Source organism: Sus scrofa, chromosome 5 (assembly GCF_054392235.1).
Source record: "Sus scrofa isolate SSC_HxYL_T2T_F1_AM1 chromosome 5, Sscrofa_HxYL_maternal_Yorkshire_Landrace_v2.0, whole genome shotgun sequence".
Lineage (NCBI taxonomy): Eukaryota > Metazoa > Chordata > Mammalia > Artiodactyla > Suidae > Sus > Sus scrofa.
Window position 1 is genome coordinate 87,834,438 of NC_139387.1, and position 24,385 is coordinate 87,858,822.

Genomic DNA, 24,385 nt, shown 5'->3' on the forward strand with positions numbered 1-24,385 from the left:
CAATGCTTGAATTGTGGGGTCTCTGCCTTCAGGAAGCAAACAGTCTGGAGTAAGAGGAGAATAAAAGGCGCATCTTCATAAAGAGCAAAGTGACACTCTGCAATGGCACTTGACATGCTAATTAGCATTTCTGGCAATGTAGGCCATGAGACTCAAGGGTCAAAGGGCCACTGTGACCTGGTGGTGGGTTGGGAGCTGTCATCCTCCTTGTGACAGGGATTCTACCCAACTCAGACTGGTTGGAAATGTGGCCATAACATGGGGAGAAGTCAAGGAAACCCTGAGGATTTGAGTCTGATTGATGGAAGTGGGGAGATTCAAAGAGGGAGCTGGATTTGGAGGGAGAATGATGACTTTTTAACATTTAAACTGCAAAGTTTGCCGTTCAGGAAAAATATCCGAGTGGAGTATCCAGCCAGCTGGGGAAATGCGGGGTTGGAAATCTAGAGAGAGTCTGGAGAGACATCTCCGTCCATGTGAATGCTGAAAACACAGGAGGAAACAAGATCTCTGAATGAAGCAGGAGCTGGTTATTGGGAAATGGCTTATCCTGAAAAAGAGGAAAGGGAAAGAACCTGCACAGGAGTGAGAGACTGGAAGAGAATCAGGACAGCCTAGTTTCCCCAAATCGAGGAGGGAGTAGTTCACAGCATCACTTGCTGCTTAGAGGTCTGGACAAGTGAGGACTGAAAGAAGGCCCCTGGGTCTGGTGAATGAAAGTCAGTGGTAACCTCTGAGACAGAAATGGAGTATATGGGGGAGGAGCCAAACTGCAGGGCTTTAAGAGGTGGGCATGTGATAATGAAGTGGAGAAGCCCCATGTATTGATAACTGTTTGAGAAGGGTATTGGGAAAAGGAGAAAGATGAAAAGTCAGGATTGTATCAGGTTCAGGTTAGGTTTGATCCAGGATTTTTGTGTTTGGTGGAAGAGGAAATGAGCCAGGGAGGGGGTGGCTTGGAGATGCTGCTGGGGACTCTGTGAAGAGGACAGGACTCCAAGACCTTGGGAAGGAGTGAATCCTTGGTAAGGAGGTGGGGCATCCCTTCCTCCAGGTTATGCAGGAGGGAAGAAAATGGGTGAAAATACAGCTAATTTTAAATTTAAAAGAAAATTACAGAGACCGTAATTTCCTAGTATCTATTCCCCATTCATATTAAACGATGTGCCCATTCCCCTCCTGGATGTTTAGCCCAGAGTATATTTCATAGCTGTCTGTGAAACTAGAGGTGAGCACACACCTAAGCTTTGGCTGATGGGGTATGAATGGAGGTGATGTGGATAATGTCTGAGAAGTTTCCATGAAGCGGAGGGTGTACCCTCCCTCTCTTCTTCCCTCCTTCTTGTTGGCTGGATTGTGGATACGATGGCTGGAGATGGAGCAGCCATTTTAGTCCAAGAGGTGTCCTTGGAATGGAGGTCAGGTGAGGTCAAACAGTGAACCATGTCTCTGACCTTGTACTATATCTATAGCCCTGGGTCATTTACTTTCTGACTTTTGTATGAGAGAAAAATCAAGCCACTGTTAATTTGGGTTTTCTGTTACTTGCAGCCCATTGTGATCCTAACCAACATCCAAGACAATCTTTCAGAGTAGATTCAGTCTCAGTAAAGTCAATATGGAGGCCATCTTGAAGTGGGGGATGGGATGTGTGAGCACGAGGGCTGAGATCTAGGCTGGCGGCCGAGAAGGGGTCACTTGGAAAGATACCCAAGAGGGGGTATGAAAGACCATGGGCCCAGGGATCTCACACCACACCTGGCTGCCTCCAGGGCCAAGATCGGTATTTCAGAATAGCTGTAGCCTCTTTGTAGGACACTTGTTGGAAAGCTCTGGATCAAGCTGCAGAAGGTTAGTTTGACATGGAATGGTACTTTCAGGAGGTACAGGAGAGCGGGAAGTATTCCCCCCCAGGGGGAGTACTAGTTCAGTCAGGCCTGTCCTGGGCTAGTTTTTCAGTATAAAGTATGACATAACCAGTGATGGTGGTAATGCTGTCCATTTGAATAGGGCCTTACACAGTTGCCAAACATATTCACGTGAGTTCTTGTTAATATTAAGTTTTCTGAAATGAGGATTAATAGTAAGATACCTCATCAATAGCTCTCATTTAGAAGATTATAATTGTGGGAGTTCCCTGGTGGCCGAGTGGGCTAAGGATCTGGTGTTTTCCCTACTGTGGCTCTGGTTACTGCTGTGGCATGGGTTCAGTCCCTGGCTTGGGAGCTTCTGCATTCTGTGGGCATGGCCAAAAGAAATATTATAAACAACTAGTTTATTTTTATACCTTGATAAGGTTTTGACAGAGGAGTGATTTAAGGTAATGACGTTTAAGTGCCCCTGAAATAAATGTGCTAAACCAGGAAAGGAAATTGAAATTCAAGTCTCTAAACACAATGCCATTTGCAGCAACATAAATGAACCTAGAGATTATCATACTAAGTGAAGTAAATCAGACAAAGACAAACATCGTATAATATCACTTATATGTGGAATCTAAAAAAGGATACAAATGAACTTATTTACAAAACAAAAACAGACTCACAGACTTCAAAAACAAAGTTATAGCTGCTAAAGGGGACAGGTGTTGGGGAGGAATGGACTGGGGATTTGGGTTTGGCATATGCACATTATCGTATATGGAATGGATGGTCAACGGGGATCTGCTGTATAGCACAGGGAATGCTACTCAATATTCTGTGATAACCTATGTGGGAAAATAATCTGAGAAAGAATGGTATGTATAACTGAATCACAGCAGAAATTATCACAACTTTGTAACTCAACTATAATTCAATGAAACCTAAAAAATTTTTTTAAATGTGTCAAATATAAAGTTAGATCTCTGGTCGCATTTGAATTCATGTGGACAATATTTTTAGGTGTTCATTTGGATTTTAGATAATATCTCCTTCGGGAGCTTTAATAGGTGTAAGACATGTTTATGTTACACCTATTTTCAAAAATTTTTATTACTGTGAACCAATAACCTGCAAAAACATTTTCCAAAATTTATTTTTTGCTTGCAGTGTCTCACAATAAATGTTTCACTCTAACCATCATCTTATCAGTATTTAGAATTCCCTGGGAAATGTTGGAAGGCATGCGATCTTTGGCCAGTTCACTGTGAAATGAGCCTTTCTTGGGCAGGGGTCTGGGGGCTGTGCCTGGTCTCACACTGCATCTCTTTCATTTCGTATAGAGTCCATCCATGACAGAAATGTTTCTCAAAGTACAGAATGCTATCGGGGACTCTATCTTGAAATGGGTATGACTCAAGAAGGGTTCCAGTATTTCCAAAAAGCATGGTCCAACCTGATAGAATTTTCACCTAGCACCTTAAAAGACAACCAGGACCTAGTGAAGCAAAAAGGGGTGGTGAGCACGGGCAGAGGACTTAACCTCTCGTGTTTCAGTGTCAAACTCCTGGGCTGTTCCTACCCATGAAGGAAGGGAAACGGCTGTGTGTGTGTTTAGTTTCATTTGATTTTTTGTTGGACTGGTGGCTGTGTGTCAGTTGACCACGAGCATTCCTCCTGCGACAGGCCATCCTTTTAGAAGGTCGAAGGCTGTTATGATACGCTTCAGAAGAGGAGGCTTCGAGCAGTAAGGGGGCTGTTCAGAGCTTGACTGGGAAGCCAGCCTTTCTGGGTTCAAATCCCACCTTTCCACTTCCTTTTAGATACAAGACTTAGCCTTTCTGGGTCACAGTTTTCATATTTGTAAGAAAAGAATAAAAATAGCATCTACATTGCACATTATTGTAAGTCTAAAAGCGTTCATGGGAGACCCGCAAGCATTATTGTTCAGTATCTGACGCCCGAGGCTCCAATGGTACCACTCATTGGACAGAGACTAAGAAGGTCCAGTGAATGCAGCTCCTAACCATTTTTGACCCTCTGATTTACAGTCTGACGAAACCGAGGACTTCTGTCATATTTAAATGGCTCTGTCAATTAACTTATGTTGCATAACAAATCATCTTCAAACTAATGGATTAAAACCAATAGCTGCTTACCATTGCCCACAGGTCCATGGGCCCCCTAGGGGATCCCCTTGGTCCGGGGTGGGCTTAGCAAGATCTGGGCTGGGCTCATGCAAACATCTGCCATCAGTTGGCAGGACCAGTGGGGCTGGCTTGTCTAAGAGGACGCAGATGTCTGATGGCTGTCTGACGGGGTGACAGGGTGGCCCGGCCCATGTTCCTCATCCTTCGGGAAGATGGCCCAGGCCTGCAGAACTCTGAGCGGAGATCGGCCTAGGCTCAGAACTGCATGGCACCCCCTTCCACTGCATTCGATTAGTCACAGCAAATCACCAGGCTGCATTCAAGGGTGGAGAAAGAGACTCTGACCTCTGGATGGGAGGAGGTGCAGAGCGGCACTGCGAAGGGGAGCTGGGCACAGGTTGGTGTGGGGAATCCCAGCTGTTGTTACAATCCACCGCCATGGCTATGGGATCAAAGGTCACCTCAGGCAAGCTGCTTGCCTGCTCTACATTTCAGCTGTGAATCCACTTGCGTAGTAATAGTTATCATTTGCTGCATGCTTGCTGTGTACAAGGGACTCTCTGCTCACCATCTCTTTTACCTTCAGTGATAAATCCTGTGGTAGGTACTGCTACCCTCACTTTACAGATGAGGAAACCGTAGGTCGGAGCTGAAAGAAACTGTGTCAGCTCCCACAGCCAGCGTATCTGGAGCTGAGCATTCAAGCTAGGCCTCTCCAGCCTACAGCCTATCCGCATAAGTCCTTGTTGTGCAGAATCTCTTCTAGCATCAGTGTTTGTGAGGCTCTAATCCTCTGTCTGTGGAGGCTGGCTTCTAAGTCATCATCCTTGCACAGGCAGGGCTGGTCATGGACATGCTGGGGCCTTGATGAGCAAAGGAAACCAGTGTGGGAACCAGGGACACTTCTGTGGATTTTGGGACTGGCCCCCTAAGCTGGCTGGGGTGTCCAAAGCGCAGAGTTCCAGGGAGTTTGGCAGATCTTGGCCTGTACGGACGAGTGTACCAAGGAGGCCAAACCAGCGGGTAGGCTGGGGTCCCAGTGGACAGGGATGCTTAGAGTTGGATCGGCGGCATTAGCAGTAGCCTTGATGGGAGAACACTGCACTTCTGCTCTCCGGGGTCAGGGGTATTCAGGGTCTAGGCAAGCAGATATGGGTGGTGGGGGAGGATTCTAGGCTGACCAGGGCTCACATATTCAAAAACTGTTTACCTGGGGCAGAGTCCAGCAGGGTGAGCAGGACAGAGTCACCCATGCTGCTCTCTAAAGGAGCTGACTCACAACACACGAGGGAGCTGACAAATGCAGTGAGACTAAAGGCCGTGAAAGATGCACACAGGCGAGGGAGGCAGAGCTCAAGCCGGGGGAGGGACCACTTGTGAAAGGGTGGTCGAGGGGCCTCTTCGGGAGGGGGCATTTAAGCTGAGACTTGAGAGGCTGCAGGAGCCCCCTGTGGGTGGGGGTGGGCGGGAGGCGGTGAGGGGCCGTCCTGACAAATGGAGCTTCATGTGCAGCGCCCTGAGGTGGGAGAGGGCTCCGGCTTGTCCTCGTGATGGAAAGAAGCCTTTGGGACCTATTGTCTCACAAGGGAACATAATTCAATGTCCTGTAATAACCTAGAGTGGAAGAGAATCTGGAAAAGAAAAAGTATGTATAAAACCGAATCACTTTGCTGTACGCCTGAAACTAACACAACATTGTAAATCAACTCTACTTCAACAAAAAAATTGCTTTACAATTTTTATTTCTATTTTTTTTAGGGCTGCACCCACAGCACATGGAGGTTCCCAGGCTAGGGGTCGAATTGGAGCTGCAGCCGCCGGCCTGCACCACAGCCACAACAACGTCAGATCCGAGCCGCGTCTGCAACCTACGCCGCAGCTCACGGCAACGCCGGATCCTTAACTCACTGAGCGAGGCCAGGGTTCAAACCCACAACCTCAAGGTTCCTAGTCAGATTTGTTTCCGCTGCCCCACGACAGGAACTCCTACAAATTTTATTAAAATATGGTTGATTTCTAGTGTTGTGTTAATTTCTGCTGTACGGCAGAGTGACACAGTCTACATATATATACATTATTTTTAAAAGAATTTTAAAATTAAAGTATAGTTGATTTACAATGTTCTGTCAATTTTTGGTGTACAGTAAAGTGACCCAGTCATCCATATATATATATATATATATATATATATATATATTCTTTTTCTTGTATTATCTTCTGTCATGTTCTATCACAATAGATTGGATATAGTTCTTTGTGCTCTCCAGTAAAAGTTTTCTTTTAAAAGAGAAACATTTGTGAACAAAGGACAGGAAGCAGCTGGGCTTGGATCCTGCGGCAGGAGGCATTTAAATTTTATCAGTGTGAGGAGAAGCCTTGCAGGCGTTAGGCTGGGATGACATGGCCTGATTTCTGCTTTGAGATCACATTTGCTGCTGTATGGAGAAAGGTTTCCATGCGGGGTGAGAGTGGACATGGAGGGACTAGGTGTGTGGTTTTCTCTCCCTGACATGCACATGTACAGTGTGAGGCCCTGGATGGGGTCGGGGCGGAGTGTGGTGGGTCCTGGGTGTGAATGAGGTGCTACTGATGATGGGAAAGACACTTTCTGATAATTTGATGTCATCCTTTGTAATTGATACTGAATTCCACAGCATAGGGAGTTAAATCTGCTTTGCTTAGTGCCAGCAGTTTCATTCTTCCTTCCTTCCTCCCTCTGTCCTTCCCTCCCTCTTCCCTCTTCTCTCTTTCTTTTTTCTTTCTTTCTTTCCTTCCTTACCTCACCCATGGCATACAGAAGTTCCCCAGGCCGGGATTGAACCCATGCCATAGCAGCGACCAGAGCCATAGCAGTGACAATGCCAGATCCTTAACCCACTGAGCCACCAGGGAACTCCAATTTGGTTGTGGCTTTTTTTTTTTGCTTTTTTTTTTTTTTTTTTGCTTTTTAGGGCCGCACCTTTGGCAGATGGAAATTCCCAGGCTAGGGGTCAAATAGGAGCTACAGCTGCTGGCCTACACCACAGCCACAGCAATGTGGGATGAGGGCCTTATCTGTGACCTACACCACAGCTCACAGCAACACTGGATCCTTAACCCACTGAATGAGGCCAGAGATCAAACCCACATCCTCATGAATCCCAATAGGGTTCGTTAACTGCTGCGCCACGAAGGGAACTCCCTTGTTTTAAGCAATTTCTAATAACGCCTTCTGGGAAACCATTAACATATTTTTTTAACCATAAAGTATGACTTAGGAAACACTTTCTGCTTTTTAGAAGTTTATTATCGTTAGACTAACTAACTCTCGATAAATTGGCAAAATGTTAGGCCTTTGTGAAGGGCACTCCCAAGGCAATACGTATCTAGGTACAGCCTATTATTTATTAATTAGGTTTATGGGACTTATTTCTGTGTTTCTTTTGCAAGCATGTATCATTTTATTGTCTCTTATCCTAAGACTGTACAGGCTGCCTTCTGTAGGCCGTGGTTGCCATGGTGATGGCTGGTTTCACTGTGTCCATATTCTCACTCTATTTCTGACCTGTTCATTTGCAAAACAGACTTGAATTTGGTCTCAATCTATTGTCTTAGCTCCTTGGCCCTATGACTGCTGCACACAAGCAAATGCATTATATGAAAACCAGTTCCCTCGCAATGTGGGTCAGTAGTAGATTTATTAAGAAAAAATCTGGCTGTGGACAGTGAAGAAGAAATGATATTAAACACTCTGCTTAGGGTGTTCTCACTGTGGCACAGTGGAAACGAACCCAACTCGTATCCATGAGGATGTGGGTTCGATCCCTGTCCCTGCTCAGTGGGTTAAGGATCCAGTGTTGCCATGAGCTGTGGTGTAGGTCACAGGCATGGCTCCATTCCTGCGGTGCTGTGGCTGTGGTGCAGGCTGGTGGCTGCAGCTCCAGTTCGACCCCTAGCCTGGGAATTTGCCACGGGTGCAACCCTAAAAAGCAAGAAAGAAATAAGAGCAACTCTGCCTCGTGACATCTTGACTCTTCTGTGGGAAAAGCCTTGAGCATCATCTTCTTTGCCCAAATTTATTCCCTGCCGGCAGAGTTCTGAACACCCTGGCAAAGTTGTTTTAAGCATCCAAGGAGGACTTAAAAGAAAGTCATGTTTTGCGATGTGTTGCTGAAATGTTCAGCTTACTGGACAGCAATACCTGTGACCAGGCTGCTATGAAATACACCGAAGGCGTTCTGATGTAAACATGTGTTTTTCTCCTTAAAAATGTTGTTTTCTATACCAGCTGTTACTATTATGATTAATATACTTAACCAGTGCTGGTTAATAATCCATGTCCCACCTAACTGATTGAGTTAAGAAGGGCTGCATTTTAGCATTTTTGTCCTCTGGTTCAGTGGTTCCCAACCAGGGGCAGTCTTGCTCCCCACAGGACCTTGGGCAATGTCTGGAGACATTTTTGCTTGTCAAGACTGGGAGTGTTGCTATTGGCATGTAGTGGGCACAGGCCAGGGATGATCTGCAATGTTATACCCTCTGCACGGCTCCCTCCGCAACCAACTCCCCAGCCCCCGAATGTCAAAGTGCTGGAGTTGGGAACAGGGCCCTAGTTTCTTATAAAGATGTACACGCATCTTTGTAAATCATTTTGAAAGGCTTGAAACTCTGCTCATATAAACCCGCTCTCCTGATTTGTAGCATCCTACATAGAATAAAGGACTTTATGAGAATTATTTTCGAAAGCACAAAGAAGGTTAGCCAACATGTATCATAGCAAGTAAGTCACACACATGCATTTTATTTTCAGATTTGCTGCTGGGAACACCTCTCTTGCAAAAACGCAATTTCAAGAATGCTTAAATATCCGGAGAAGTTTGGCAAGAAAGACATCCTAGTTGGAGAAATAATGGAGTTTTCAGCAGATTTACTGTTTTTTTCCACTGAGATAAGTAAAAGGTAAGCTTTTAGGAAATGTTTCAAGTGGTCTGTCTCCTTTCCCCTCCCCACCCCCAAACCCACAGAGGCAGGAAGGTCTGGGATCACTCATCGGGGCGCCTCACTCCTTTGACTCCAGCCTTGCCCAGAAAACCGAGGACAGTTCTGCCCTGATTTATTTGTCAGGACACTAGCCATCATGTATTTGAAGGCGGCTCTTAGTGCACAAACCGTGTGGCGGTTTCGGCAGGAGTGTCTCCCAGTGTCACTCACAGGCCTTGCGATGAAGATGTATGTACTTCAGGCCTCTGTGGCGTGTGTCTCTGGGACCACAGCCCCCTCGTCTGTCTTCTGCATGACCTCAGCCAGAGCCTGCAGTGCCTCAGGCTGTGCTTTCCTGCGCCCCTGCCCCCCGGCTCTCCGTCCCCCCCCCCCCGCCCCCCACCCCCCACGCCACTGGGGAAGACCTCCGACTCTCTCAAGATGTGTGGGGCTTTCCTCAGCTCCCCACACAAGTCACTACCAAAGCTCCTAAAGAAAAAAGTACTGTGACATACATTTTTTAATTTATTTATCTTTTTAGGGCCACACCCACAGCTTATGGAAGTTCCCAGGCTAGGGGTAGAATCGGAGCTACAGCTGCCAGCCTCCAGCACAGCCACAGCAACGCTGGATCCTTAACCCGCCCACTGAGCGAGGCCAGGGATCATCCTTATGGATACTAGTCAAGTGCCTTACAGCTGAGCCGCAAGGGGAACTCCTGTGATAAGTGTAGGGACCACTGCAGGGGTTTCTGCAGTGAGGGAGACAGATCGGACTCAACTCCGAGTACAAGGAAAAGTGGGATGGAAGCTTCAGCGGATGGAAAATTACAAAGAGGAAACCTCAGGGATACGGGGTGGGGGGGTTTCTGGCTAAACAGCCCCAACAGGATTCTTGCTGAAGGCAGGCCAGGGCGATCAGAGGTCACCGGGGAACGGTGGGGGTGAGGAAAATCTGACTCAGTATGGAGGCTGATCAGATACCCAGGGTGGCTGAACTGACGTTGCGGGATCCTGCTGAGGTTGGACAAGGTGGAGGTGGACACGGAAGTCCAGAAGTTGAGGCGTCCTTGAAAACTGCCCCGAAGAGCCCGACCCGTAGAGCTCTGTTAGCATCTGTGGGTTGTAGGTATTACCCTCTGGATCTAATCCGTGTTGGGATCTGCCAGATCTGACCACTTCTGACAGGTCGGGATCAGAGAAGGCTTTTTGTAAGTCCACAGAGCCCACCGCACCCGTCCTTTGCCCAGCCCACAGCATCTCTTCAGCGAGGCTGGGACACTCTAGGTGAAATGGAAAAGCTGTATGGTTTGGGGTTTGTAGCCCCTTCCCCGCTCCCTGGCTCCCTCTTCCCCACCCCGCCGTTCCCTTTCCTCCGTACTTGAAAGAGTCCTTCTCTCACCCAGGAGGTGACCTCTTCTGGCTCTTGTTTCCAGGAGGAATGTGGTGTGAGTCAGCTCTAACCCTGAACAGCGTTAAACCTTTCCAAGAGTATCACCCTTTAAAGGAGTAGCCCAAGGAATTCCCGTCATGGCATTAACGAATCCGACTAGGAACCATGAGGTTTCGGGTTCGATCCCTGACCTTGCTCAGTGGGTTAAGGATCCGGTGTTGCCGTGAGCTGTGGTGTGGGTCGCAGACGTGGCTCGGATCCTGTGTTGCTGTGGCTGTGGTGTAGGCTGGCGGCTATAGCTCTGATTAGACCCCAGACTAGGAACCTCCACATGCTGCAGGAGTGGCCCTAGAAAAGGCAAAAAGACAAAAAATAAAATAAAATAAAATAAAATAAAAGAGTAGCCTACATAAAGGAGTATCTAAGGGTAAAGTGACCGGGGCTCCATCGGTGTGCTGAGCTGTTGGGCTCTGGGGTCCGATTGCCTGTGTTCAAATCTTGTTTCTGCCACTTGACAACGGTGAAAACCTGGGCACTTAACGTGGTGGTGACTCAGCGTCTCCTCTTTGGGAAGATGAGAGTGGTAACAGCATCTTCTCACGGGTGACTGTGAAAGCTGAGGGATCCCGTAGGTAAAGGGCTGAGCAGAATGCCTGGTGCCCTGAAAGAGTTGATGTGTTGAGTTCTTGGTATTATTATTTTGCTCCCCTGTAGGGGATTTCTGAGGCACTTGACACCGCGTAAGCCTCCTTTTGTTCCTCTTGAGACCAGCACTGTGAGCCGAGAACAGGCCTTTCTTCAGAGAAGCAAACACCTTGACAGTAGAACCATTGCCTCGTAAAAGAAAAATCTAAACACATAGCCTACTGCCTGAGTCATCTCAGCCGGGGCAGCCCCACCACAAACCCGGGGCTGGCATCATGAGACACTTAATACTGCTGCCCTTTCACGAGTGTGGCCTCTGTGTTGGAGGACCCGACTGTATTTGGCAGCCTTCTGCCCAGACCTCACTGTCAACCGTCACCCTTCTGAGATGACCGAGAGGCCGTTTTCCTTGCTGAAGGTGGTCTTTAGGTGATCCCACCTTCCGCATTGCCTGAGGCCTGGAGATGTTTTGCTGGGCAACTCAACTCACTACTCAAACATGTGGAGATCCTTTTTCTTGGTGGCGGGAGGCCCTCAAGACCGTTCCCACGCTCTACAGAAATCATCCAAGGATCCTGAGGACCTTGGAGAGTGGGGATAGGCAGGGATGGATGCATGAGGTCAAACTGCAAAATTTGGGAGTTCCTGTTGTGGTGCAGCGAAAATGAATCTGACTAGGAACTGTGAGGTTGCGGGTTCGATCCCTGGCCTTGCTCAGTGGGTTAACAATCTGGTGTTGCCGTGAGCTGTGGTGTAGGTCACAGACTCCGCTTGGATCCTGTGTTGCTGTGGCTGTGGTGTAGGCCGGCGGCTACAGCTCTGATTAGACCCCTAGCCCGGAAACCTCCATATGCTTGGGTGCAGCCCTAGAAAGCAAAAAAAAAAATTACGAAATTAAAAGTAACCCCTTCACCCTTCAGAGAAGAATGAACGAACTGTCTTAAGAGGAATAGTGGTCCATTCTCAGTGAAATCAGTGTCATCGCTCTTGCTCAACCTTGCACCTGCTTCCCTGTGTCCCTCCTCAGACCAGGCTTTCGACTGCCTCACCTCCCATTGACATCAGGCCCCTTCTTCCTCCACCAGCTCCATTTCGTCTGCGCTGTGAATGTCGTCAGAAGCACCGTAGTTGTGTCTCTTTGCTCGTGGACGTCCTTGGTCCTCTGCTGCTGGAGTATTTGACGGTGTTGATTCCCTCCTTCCTGAAACCATACTCTCCTGCTTTCCGAGCCACCCTCCACCATGGCTGTCTTCTCTGATGATGACCTCTCTGTTCTTTCTTGGGTTTTCTCGCTCTCTCCCTGAATCTCATCCAAACGGTGGTGTTTCTCTTCAGTTTAGTTCTTGGTGCCCTAAGCTTGACGGTGCCTAGGGCTTCAGCCGTCATCCTCCAGGGTGGTCACTTCCCATTTCCACCTCCTTCTCAGACCTCGAGCCTCAGTTGCGCGCATGCACATCCATCTGCCTTCTGGGATTCTCACTTTGGGTATCCAAAGTATTCGGGTAGTTTGGAGTTGATAGTCTCAAGACTAAACCCACCCATCCCCTCTCCCTAACCAAATACATCTTTCCCATCTCATCTGGTGCGGACACCATCGCACCTTCTTAATGATACATCTTCATGATATTTATTATCAGACATCATGCTAAATCTGTACCATGCATTTTCTTATTTAATCCTCTTAACAATTCTGTTATCCTCATTTTGAATGTGAGAAAACTGAGGTTTAGGAGATGAGGACGCACCCAGGGAGTCTGACTGCAGAGCCTTGGTGCCTAACCTCTGCGTCCCTCCCAGGCCTGCCTGACCTCAGAGCCCAAGCTCCTAACCTCGACGTCTGACTGCACGCCCAGCACCAGGACCGCCGCCTTCCAAGTGATGCCAAGACGTAACAGGTCCCCTGTCATGTCTAAGGCCACTGCGTTAGCTCAGCCCCTCATCATTCTCCCGCTAGACCAACTGGTCTCCTGTTTCAGTTTATCCTCCACGCTCGCAGCCAGGTGCATTTTCTAAAATGCACGTTGGATCACAGCACTCTCTTCACTGAAGACTCTTCAGTATTAAAGTCCCAGACCCTTAGGTGTGCACTTCGTATCCTTAACTAGTGGTTGGTCCTCCATTTCAGTCTCCAGGGTCTCCTCCTCCGCAGGAAATTCTGAATTCAAGGATTAAGCCCACTCATCTTTGCACCCCAGCGCCAGCATTGGGTAAATGGATGAATGCCATGCCTCTTCAGTGGAAACTTTAATTAGATTTCTCTTTTCTAGATTCCAAAGCAAGCAAGCAATTGAATATTATAAACAAGTGATAGAAATAAAGGAAAATGCATGCACTCTGGCCAGCTCCGTGCTCGTCAGGAAGCAGCGGAGCATTAGCCGACGCGATACCTTGTATAAATTAGGAAATTGCTTTGATGTATTTCTAATAGAGGCAGATGACTTTTTCCCTGTGTTTCACCTGCGTACTTTGCTCATTTTTAAAGTCTTCACTTTTGAGTCAAGCAACTCCTGTTCCATATACTTTCAAGCGTTTGTTGTTGTGGTTTTTGTTGCATATTTCCTTTCCCTCATGAGGCAAGTGGGCTGTAACAGAACACCATAGACTAGGTGGCTTAAACAACGGAATTTTATTTCTCACAGTTCTGGAGCCTGGGAGGTCCAAGATCAAGGTGCCAGCAGATTCAGTGTCTGGGGAGGCCTGTCAAAGACAGTCCTCTTCTGTGTCCTCACATAACGGAAGAACCACGGGGAGGGCGGTGTCTCTTTTTTCAGGGCACTTATCCCATTCGTGAGTGCTTCACCCTCATGGCCTTATCACTTCTCAGAGGCCCTGCCTCCCAATACCACCATCTCGGGGGTTTGGATTTTGACATAAGAATTTTAGGGGGGACATAAATATTCAGTCCATAACAGGAGTTCCCATCGTGGCGCAGCAGAAACGAATCTGACTAGGAACCATGAGGCTTCGGGTTCGATCCCTGGCCTCGCTCAGTGGGTTAAGGATCTGGTGTTGCTGTGAGCTGTGGTGTAGGTTGCAGATGCAGCTCAGATCCCACATTGCTGTGGCTGTGGTGTAGGCCGGCAGCTATAGCTCTGATTGGAACCTGACCTGGGAACCTCCATATGCTGCGGGTGTGGCCCTAGAAAAGACAAAAGACAAAAGACAAAAAAAAAAAAAAAAAAAAAAAATTCAGTCCATAGCAGAAAGATATCTTTTTTTTTTTTTTGGTCTTTTGTCTTTTTAGGGCCTAACCCACGGCATATGGAGGTTCCCAGGCTAGGGGTCCAATCAGAGCTACAGCTTCTGGCCACAGCCACAGCCACAGCAATGCCAGATATCTGAGCTGCGTCTTCGACCTACATACACCCCAGCTCATGGCAACGCTGGATCCTTAACCCACTGAGCAAGGCCAGGGATCAAACCTGCACCCTCATGGTTCCCAGTCGGATTTGTTTCTGCTGAGCCATGACAGGAACCCCCAGAAAGATATCTTTTAAAAGTCTTTTCCATCCCATTTCTCATTCTTTTGTAGAGTAGGTACCCTTCTTCCTTCCGATTCTAAGATGCTGTTTGTATAGCAGCAGCCTTGTCATATTTATTCCTGTGTCATTGCAGTAACATGTGACTGGAAATAACAAATGACCTTTCACGTGGGCCCACCTTTGACTTATAGGGCATAGGACCCCATGCCTCAGGTCTGGCCCAGAGATATTTGAAGGCATTCCCTTTCTTTCTTTCTTTTTTTTTTTTTTTTTTGTCTTTTTAGGGCCACACCCATGGCATATGGAAGTTCCCAGGCTAGGAGTTGAATTAGAACTGCAGCTACTGGCCTACGCCACAGCCGCAGCAATGCCAGATATGAGCCACGTCTGCGACCTACACCACAGCTCATGGCAACACTGGATCCTTAATCCACCGAGGAAGGCCAGGGATTGAACCCATGTCCTCATGAATACTAGTTGGGTTCGTCCTGCTGAGGCCCAATGCGAATTCCTGGAGGCATTTTCTAACTAAAGATAAGCATTTTAAACTTGAGATAAAAGTTAAGAATTGAAATTAAACACTTATCCTTAAATGGAAGTTCCTTGGTGGCCTAGCTGCTAAGGATCCAGGGTTATCACCACTGTGGCACCGGTTTGATCCCTGGCCTGGAAATTTCTGTACACTGTGGGCACAGCCAAAAAAAATTTGTTTTGGCTTTAAATCTTGTTAGGAGGGATTGGGGTTGGGTCCAATGGCTCCTCTTGCTTCTGCTTTGCTCCCTTTCATGGGAGGAGTTCGGATTCTTTGAGTGTCTCCCACCAGAAGGGTGATGTTATTACCTCTGGTTTATAGTGATGGTTGAATCTCTTTGTCCCTGGTACTAGCTCCGTTGGGTGCAATTTACTTACATTTTAAGGGTGGTCCTCTGGGGTCACTACTGCAGAACGCAGAGGCCTCTGGGAGAAAGGTCCTGCTTTCCAGGCTCTGCTGTGGCCAGGGACCAGGGTAGCAGGACCTTGCCTTTTACTGCTTCAGTGCCTCTGTGACTCAGTAGCCCATTAGCTTCTGCAAATAGTAACCACTTCATGAATTCTGTCATTTGCCTGGAGCATCGCTGACAAACTTGGGAATTGAGGACAAAGGGAGTTGAGTTGCAGGCTGCCGGTAAGGCTTGATCAGTGAGCTTGAGACAGACCCCAGCTGGAGGGCGGGGTGAGGGGGAGTAAGAGGTGTGATTCCCAGAGGGCAGCACTTCCCAACTACCGGCTTCAGATTCCGATGAGGGGGTCAGACAGAGTGAGGGCTCAGTGAGGGTCAGAGACCTCTCAGGCCCTAGGCAGCTTTGTTTATTTTTTCCAGGAGGCTACACTAGAAATCTCATTTTCTGTAAATGCCACAGCTAAAAACATTTCATTTTGACTCACGATCAGGGCTCCTGAAACCTCATTGCCACAGCGCACACTCTACTTCAGCCTTAAAGAGATGTTTTCAACCTGGGTGATTTTGACCCTCAGGACACAAAGTCTAGAGAAACTACTGATTGTCACGGCTGGGGGTGGGGAGAGCTACTGTCATTTGGTGGCTGGAGGCCTGGGAGGCTGCTAAACATCTCCCAGTGCCCAGGAAGGCCCCCTCAAAATAAAAAATTATCCAGCCCCACATGTCAAGAGTTCCGAGACTAAGAAACCCTGACCTAAACCAACCACTTTCCCTGGCATATACATTTGTCATTCATGTTACAATTAAACAGGATTGCTCTCAGCTTAGTCATTTGCTGAAGAAAAAGGCTTAAAAGTATTTGCAATAAAAAATATTTGCTGTAGTCACTCTTTAGATTCGGGGTGTGTGTGTGTGTGTGCTTTTTTTTTTTTTTCCAGTAAGGGTTTCCAGGCTAAGTGAATGAAAGGTGTTATTTATAAACAGAAAATGCAGGAGCAAATCTAGAGAACATTTATGGAAAAGGAACAAATCTTATAGCCGAAAATGCAGCCTCTGTACACCAGCACCAATTAAGTCTCAGAGAGAGTTTTTTGTTTTTGTTTTTTTTTGTTTTTGTTTTTTTTTGTTTTGTTTTGTTTTTTTTTTTTTGTATTTTTGCTATTTCTTTGGGCCACTCCTGCGGCACATGGAGGTTCCCAGGCTAGGGGTTTAATCGGAGCTATAGCCGCCGGCCTACGCCAGAGCCACAGCAACGAGGGATCCGAGCCGCATCTGCAACCTACACCACAGCTCACAGCAACGCCGGATCGTTAACCCACTGAGCAAGGGCAGGGGCCGAACCCGCAACCTCATGGTTCCTAGTCGGATTCGTAACCACTGCGCCACGACGGGAACTCCTCAGAGACAGAGTTTTGAGGAAGAGAAAGAACAGCTTTATTTCTTTGCCAGGCAGAGAAGGACACAGCAGGCTAGTGCCTCAAAATTATGTCCTGACTTGAGAGGGGGAAAAGCAACGGGTTTTATAGGTTTCAGAAGCCAGGGTTCTTGATTACGGTATTTATATTATTCTTCATCCATGGATCATTTCCGAGCTGTCAGAAGGGTCTGGGGATGGTTTCTGGTTGTCTCCGGGGTTATGGTTCCTTGACTTGCTCTCTGGTGTGAAGATGGCTTGCAGGGAAGGGGTGTCAGGGAGTGTTTCCATTACAAAAGAAAACACTGGGTGCAATAGAACCTGGAAAGTAACCATTAGTAAAAGAAAGCAATTAATCAAGGAAGAGATCTTTTGTGAAAATCCAGACACTAGGGGCAATATAACTCTAACTCGAAAGTAAACAGTACTGAGTTCGTGGGCCAAGGCAGGACATAACGGAATAGAGACTGTTTTAACTAGTTTTTAACTGTAACACTATTTCCTAATCATTAACTCTTGAGTCAGCCTTTTGAGACCAAGGGGAGGCCTGGGAGGCTAAAGGAAAGGTCTTTTACTTCAAAACACGAAGATTTAGGGTCTGGTACATAGCTTCAGTATACCTGATTTGGTTTCGTCATATAATTTTTTATTACCAGTTTTGGTGGCCTCTCTATGATGAAAGTATACTATATTCGTTTATTTTCTGATAAGGACGCATCTGTAATGGCAATTGCAGTGCTTTTATGACTTCATAAGCCTTTACAATAGGCTTCTATTTTGCAGTCAATTTTCTTTTTCACTGTTTTTTTTTTTTTTTTTTCTTTTTTCTTTTTTAGGGCCACCCCCTCAGCCTGTGGAGGTTCCCAGGCTAGGGGTTGAATCAGAGCTGTAGCCACTGGCTTACACCACAGCCACAGCAACGTCAGATCCTGGTGGCATCTGTGACCTACACCATAGCTCACAGCAATGCCGGATCTTTAACCAGTTGAGCAAGGCCAGGGATTGAACCTGCGTCCTCATGGATGCTAGTCAGATTCATTTCCGCCGAGCCACAATGAGAACTCCCTGCAGCCAATTTTCAATGTGGTTATAACCAAGTATTTTTTCTGTAAGGACTACTTCCTTGCCACTATTTTGTTGTTTTTCTCGCCTGCTGGTAATGGTAGTTGGTTCATTTCACATAAGGCCCACTCCAGGCTCACAGGAAAGTTGTGTATGGTTAGTTCAGCTGTCAAGGCAGGATTCTTGTGCTTTTGTTTCAATCTCTGGTGGTAAGAGCCGATGGAGAGCTTCAGAACAGGAGAATGAGGGCCTGGGGAGGGAAAGTAGACTAAGTTTATGGAGACCTCAGAATCAGCTGTTCTTCAACGTGTTTTTAGTTTTCCTATGCGGGGCGGAAAAGCTTTTCCTCCATTCTCTTAGAGTTCCTGACTGAGCCTGAAAATTAAGTTGAAAAGACGGATTTTCAGTATCCTCCTCTTTCCACCTGACCCGGCGGACAGAGATCTAGGAGGCTGATTTTGGTGAGAAGTTGTATCTTCTATGACTTTTGTCAGAGGCCACGGATCTCTTAACTGCAGCTTCTGACCAAGCAAGATGTCTTAGATGATAGAATCCCACCTTTATCACCAAAACTGTAGGGGAGAAAAAAAATTTTTTTTTTCTCTACCCTCCTAAGGTTTCTCCTGCTGGGACCCTTTAAAATTAGCCTGAGTGCTGTGGCTGTGGTGTAGGCCAGCAGCTGCAGCTCCGATTTGACCCCTGGCCTGGGAACTTCCATAGGCCAGTAGTGTGGCCCTAAAAAGAAAAAAAAAAAAAAAAAAAAAAAGAATGGGAAATGGATAAAATGTAGAAAGGGAGAGTTAACACTCTCAATTAAGTCCACTGTAGATTGAAAGAACTTGAATTTGGAAGGAATATATATTTAGTCTATCATGAAAAAAATAAATAAAAATAAAATTAGCCTGAGAAAAGATTAACAGGAGAAAAATCTAACAGAAATTTACTCGTGTGTGCGTCACACTTACACACCACTCAGTAAGGAGCAACCCCATGGGGTGGCTCTAACTTGGGGTCTATATACTGTCTTAGCAGGGAAGAAGCAGGGGGGAAAGGGCACTCGTGGGAAAGCATGTGACTCTCTGGAAGGGTAAATCAGCCCTTAGGAGAACAGAGGAAAGGGTAGTTGGTGACAGTGTCTGTCTGGGTCTGGGGCCGGCTTCCTAACCTTCCAGGGAGGGGACTTAGAACACTTGAGTCCTTTTGGGAGGCTCTGCGTTTAGGCACATGAGGCATCTCAGGAACTCAAATGCCTCCACTCGGCTCACAGTAATTCTAACGTCAGTGTAGCCTGCTTTGGGGTGGCATATCCTGGTCCTTTGAACTGGCTCTGATGGAAAATGTCTGTCTACATGGAATGTGCCTGCGGGACTCCACAAGTTAAGAAGGAAGCCAGAGCCACATGTAATCAGGCCTCATCATCAGTCATGTTTAAAGAAGTCTTGGGGCCTGTGTAGTAAATGTTATGGAACATTAGGCATTAAGTGGTCTTCTTTAAAGTCTGCACTGCCTTTTTTTTTGGCCGCATGTGAAAGTTCCCCAGACCAAGGATCGAACCTACGCCACAGCTGTAAACAGAGGAGATCGAACTGGGTTTTAGTTTCAGCCTGGCCGTAATGTTACGTGACCTCGGCCAGGGCACAGGTGCTCAGGTGCAGGTCTGTCTGGACACCATCTGTAACATACGGGTGTAGGGCTCTTCGAGGCTCCCTGCAGGGTTCCTGTTGCACGTTTACGGTTAAGGGGGAGGGTCAGGAGTGGGAGGTTTTCCGGGAAGAGCCCCTTGGGAGGGACGCTTAAGGACGACGGAGAGCGCGAGTTGGCAGAGAAGGGGGCATGTCTAGACAGGGGATCTAAGTAGGAATAAACAAGATGGGGAGGAGACCAGTGGGGAGCTGTCGGGGGGCTGTGAGAAAGGGGGGACAGGAGGTGAAGCAAGAAAACAAGTCCTGGTGAGCACACTGATTCCAAGGCAGTCCTGCCTGTGGGCAACTGGAGATTTAAGACCGAAGAAGGCTTGGGGCTAATGACCCTCTCATGGGCTTGTCCTAGTTAGGAGATTGTTTTAGAAACTCTTTAGAATTATGGAGGAGTTCCTGTTGTGGCTCAGCGAGTTAAGAACCCCGCATAGTGTCTGGGAGGATCCTGGTTCAATCCCTGGCCCAGTGTAGATCACAGATGCGGCTCCGATCCGGCGTTGCTGTGGCTGTGGGGTAGGCCTGCAGCTGCAGCTCTAATTTGACCCCTAGCCTGGGAACTTCCGTATGCCGCAGATGCAGCCATAAAAAGAAAAAAAAACAGAAAGAGAATTATCTAGAACTCAGCCAGGCTGTCTAAAGTCTGTGTACAATTTCAGAGCCAAGTGAATTCCCCTCTGTCCTGTGTAAATGAACCCCCACTCTCATTACCTTTTCACTCAGTTCCCTTTTTCTTCATAGCACTTAGCATTAGCTAAACTTAGGTATTTGTTTACTGGTTTTATAATGACATTAAAAAAATTGAGGTGTAGTTGATTTAAAATGTGTCAGGTGCACAACAAAGTGTGGTTGATTTAAAATGTGTCAGGTGCACAGCAAAGTGATTCAGTTACATACACATGTATGTATATATGTTCTTTTCCAGATTCTTTTCCATTATAGGTTATTATAAGATATTGAGTGTTGTTCCTTATGCTATACAGTAGGTCCTCGTTTATCTGTTTTATGCATAGTGGGGTGAGTCAGCTGATCTCAAACTCCTAATTTATCCCTCCCCACCTTTCCCCTTTGTCTATTTCTATTTTGTAAATGAGTTAATTTGTATCATTTTTAAATTTTTGTGCTGCACCCATGGCCTACAGAAGTTCCCAGCCCAAGGATCAAACCTGTACCACAGCTATAACTAGAGCCACAGCAGTGACAGTGTCAGATCCTTAACCTGCTGAGCCACAATGGAACTACTGCACCATTTTTTTTTAGATTCCACATATTCCACATATAAATCAAATTGTCTTTCTCTGTCTGACTTACATAATATAGTAATCTCTAGGTCTATCCATGTTGCTGAAAATGGCATTATGTCATTATTTTTTATGGATGAGTAATATTCCATTGTAGTATATATACCACATCTTCTTTATCCATTCATTTGTCAATGGACATTTAGGTTGCTTGCATGTTTTGGCTATTATAAATAGTGCTGCTGTGAACATTGGGGTGTAGGAACCTTTCAAATTAGAGTTTTTGTCTCTTCCAGATATATGCGGGACTGCAGGATCCTATGACAACTATATTTTTAATTTTTAAGGGAACCTCTATACTGTTCTCCATAGTGGCTGAACCAACTTACATTTCCACCAACAGTGTTGGAAGGTTCCCTTTTCTCCACACCCTCTCCAGCATTTATTATTTGTGACTTTTTTTTTTTGCTTATTTATTTATTTCTATTGACAAAATAATATATATTAAAATATACAACCTGATGATTTGATCTTCATAGAGTTTGTGAAATGATTGCCACAATGTTAGTGATACCTCCATCACCTGACACAGTTACCTTTTTGTGGGTGTGGTAAGAATGCTTAAGATAGGCTCTCTTAGCACCTTTCAAGTATGCTATTTAGTGTCATTAACTATAGTCACCCAGCCATACATTAGCTCCCCAGAGCTTTTTCATCTGATAACTGAAGGCTTGTGCCCTTTAACCACCATCTCCCACTTCCCCCGCTCCTCCAGCTTCTGGCAACCACCGTTTTACACTTTGCTTCTTTGACTTCAGTTTTAGATTTCACATATAATTGAGTATATTTGTCTTTCTCTGTCTGGCTTATTTCATGTAGCATAATATCCTTCAAGTGCATCCACGTGGTTGCAAGTGGCAAGATTTCCTTCTATTTTATGGCTGAATAATATTCATTGGGTTGCATGATAATAAAATTGCCTATATTATTTAGGGATACATACTGAAGTATGTAAGGACTAGAGGACATGCTTGAGATTTGTTTTAAAATACTTTAGATATAAAGAGAAAAGGGATAGCTATGTGATGTCTGTATCGGTCACATTTTCTTTATCCATTCATCGCTCATTCATCCTTGAACAGATACTTAGGTTGTTCCCATATCTTGGCTGTTGTGATTAATGCCTCAGTGAACAGTGGGATGCGGATATTCCTTTGAGAACTGATTTCATTTCTTTTGGATGTATACTCAGGAGTAGGGTTACTAGGTCATGTGGTAGTTTTGGTTTTTTTTTTTTTGTCTTTTGTCTGTTTGTCTTTTTAGGGGCTGCACCTGTGGCATATGGCAATTCCCAGGCTAGGGATCTAATCAGAGCTGCAGCTGCCGGCCTACACCACAGCCACAGCAACACAGGATTTGAGCCACAGATGCAACCCACACCACAGCTCACGGCAATGTCAGATCCTTCACCCACTGAGCGAGGCCAGGGATCAAACCCACAACCTCATGGTTACTAGTCGTGTTCGTTAACCACCGAGCCACAATGGGAACTCCATGGTTGTTCTATTTTGAAGGATTTGAAGAGCCTCCATTCTGTTTTCCATAGTGGCTGCACCAATTTACCTTCTCAGCAACAAATGTTCCCTTTTCCCACGTCCTTGTCCACACTTGTTGTCTCTTGGCTGTTTGACAACAGCCATTCTGAAAGGTGTCAGGTGAGCGCTATTGTGGTTTTGATTTGCATTTCCTGGTGATTAATGACGCTGAGGACCTTTTCAGATATTTGTTGGCCATTTTTACGTCTTCTTTGAAAAAAATGTCTATTCCTGTTCCTTATCCATTTTTTAATTGGATTACTTGGTTTTCTTTGCTATTAAGTTGTATAAGTTCCTTATATATTTTGAATATTCACCCCTTATCAGATAGGTGCTTTGCCCATATTTTGTTTTTTCCACAGATTGCCTTTTGTTTTATTGATTCTTGCCTTTGCTGTATGAAAGCTTTTTAGTTTGATGTAGTCCCACTTGTTTATTTTTGCTTTGTGTCACACCCAAAATATCATTGCCAAGACTGTTATCAAGGAGTTTTTCTGCTATGTTTTCTTCTAGGAGTTTTATATTTTCAAGTATTACTTTTAAAGTTTTATTGAATTATGGTTGATTTTATGAATGTTGTGTTGATTTCTGCTGTGTAGCAAAGTGATTCAGTTATACATATACACTTATCCATTCTTTTTCAGATTCTCTTCCTATCGGTTATCATGGAATATTGAGTAGAATTCCCTGTGCTACACGGCGGATCCTCATTGACCATCCATTCCACATACAATAGTGTGCATATGCCATCTCAAACCCCTAATCCATCCCTCTTCATTGTATTTTCCCTTTGGTAACCATAAAGTTGTTTTCTATGTATGTGAATATATTTCTGTTTTGTAAATAAGCTCATTTGCATCATTTTTTTAGATTCTACGTATACATGATATCATATGATATTTGTCTTTCTCTGACTTACTTTACTTAGTATGATAATCTCTAGGTCCACCCATGTTGCTACAAATGGCATTATTTCATTCTTGTTTTTATGGATGAGTAATATGCCATTGTATATGCATGCCATATCTTCTTTATCCATTCATCTGTTGATGGATATTTAGGTTGCTTCCATGTCTTGGCTATTATAATTAGTGCTACTAGGAACATTGGGATGCATGTACCTTTTGACTTAGAATTTTTGTTTTCCAGATAAATGTGCTTGAGTGGGATTGCTGGATAATATGGTAGCTCTATTTTTAGTTTTTTTAAGGAATCTCCATAGTGTTTTCCATAGTGGTCGTACCAATTTACATTCCCACTAACAGTGTAGGAAGGTTCTCTTTTCTCCACACCCTTTCCAGCATTATTTGTAGATTTTTATTTTTACTTTTTGGCAGTGCTCACCGCATGCTGAAGTTCCCAGGCACCACAGCTGTGACAATACCAGATCCTTAACCCACTGAGCCACAAAGAACTCCCATTTGTAGACTTTTTGATGATGGCCATTCTGACAAGTTCGAGGTGATATCTCATGGCAGTTTTGATTTGCACTTCTCTAATAATTAGTGATGTTGAGCATCTTTTAATGTACCTGTTGGTTATCTGCATGTCTTCTTTGGAGAAATGTCTATGTAGGTCTTAGTAGTTTTTTAAAAAAATCTTCCTCTCTTGCTAAAAAATAAGAGACTTGATCTGTCTTCTCCACCATTATATGCCCAGCTCCTAGAACAGTAGCTGGCACATAGTTGCTCAATCAAAATCTGCCAAATGAATGAATGTATAATGGAGGAAATGCTTTTGCTAATTAGGATTTATCCTTCCACTTTAGAAAAGCAAGTACTGATTATTAAGGATATTTTATTTTATTATTATTATTTTTTTGTCTTTTTGCTATTTCTTTGGGCCGCTCCCGCGGCATATGGAGGTTCCCAGGCTAGGGGTACAATCGGAGCTGTAGCCACTGGCCTAAGCCAGAGCCACAGCAACATGGGATCTGAGCCGCGTCTGCAACC

At 45.6% G+C, this 24,385-nt stretch overlaps 1 pseudogene across 1 annotated transcript in view; it reads left to right on the plus strand.

Annotated features, from left to right (window-relative positions):
- The window catches only part of LOC110260780 (putative tetratricopeptide repeat protein 41), an 85,851-nt pseudogene that overhangs the window by 49,725 nt on the left and 11,741 nt on the right, over positions 1–24,385 (plus strand). The window contains exons 9-13 of the transcript XR_014845344.1: positions 3,203–3,382; positions 8,084–8,231; positions 8,799–8,947; positions 13,273–13,395; positions 19,545–19,558. The product of XR_014845344.1 is annotated as a putative tetratricopeptide repeat protein 41 (transcript). The remainder of the gene's footprint in view (positions 1–3,202; positions 3,383–8,083; positions 8,232–8,798; positions 8,948–13,272; positions 13,396–19,544; positions 19,559–24,385) is intronic.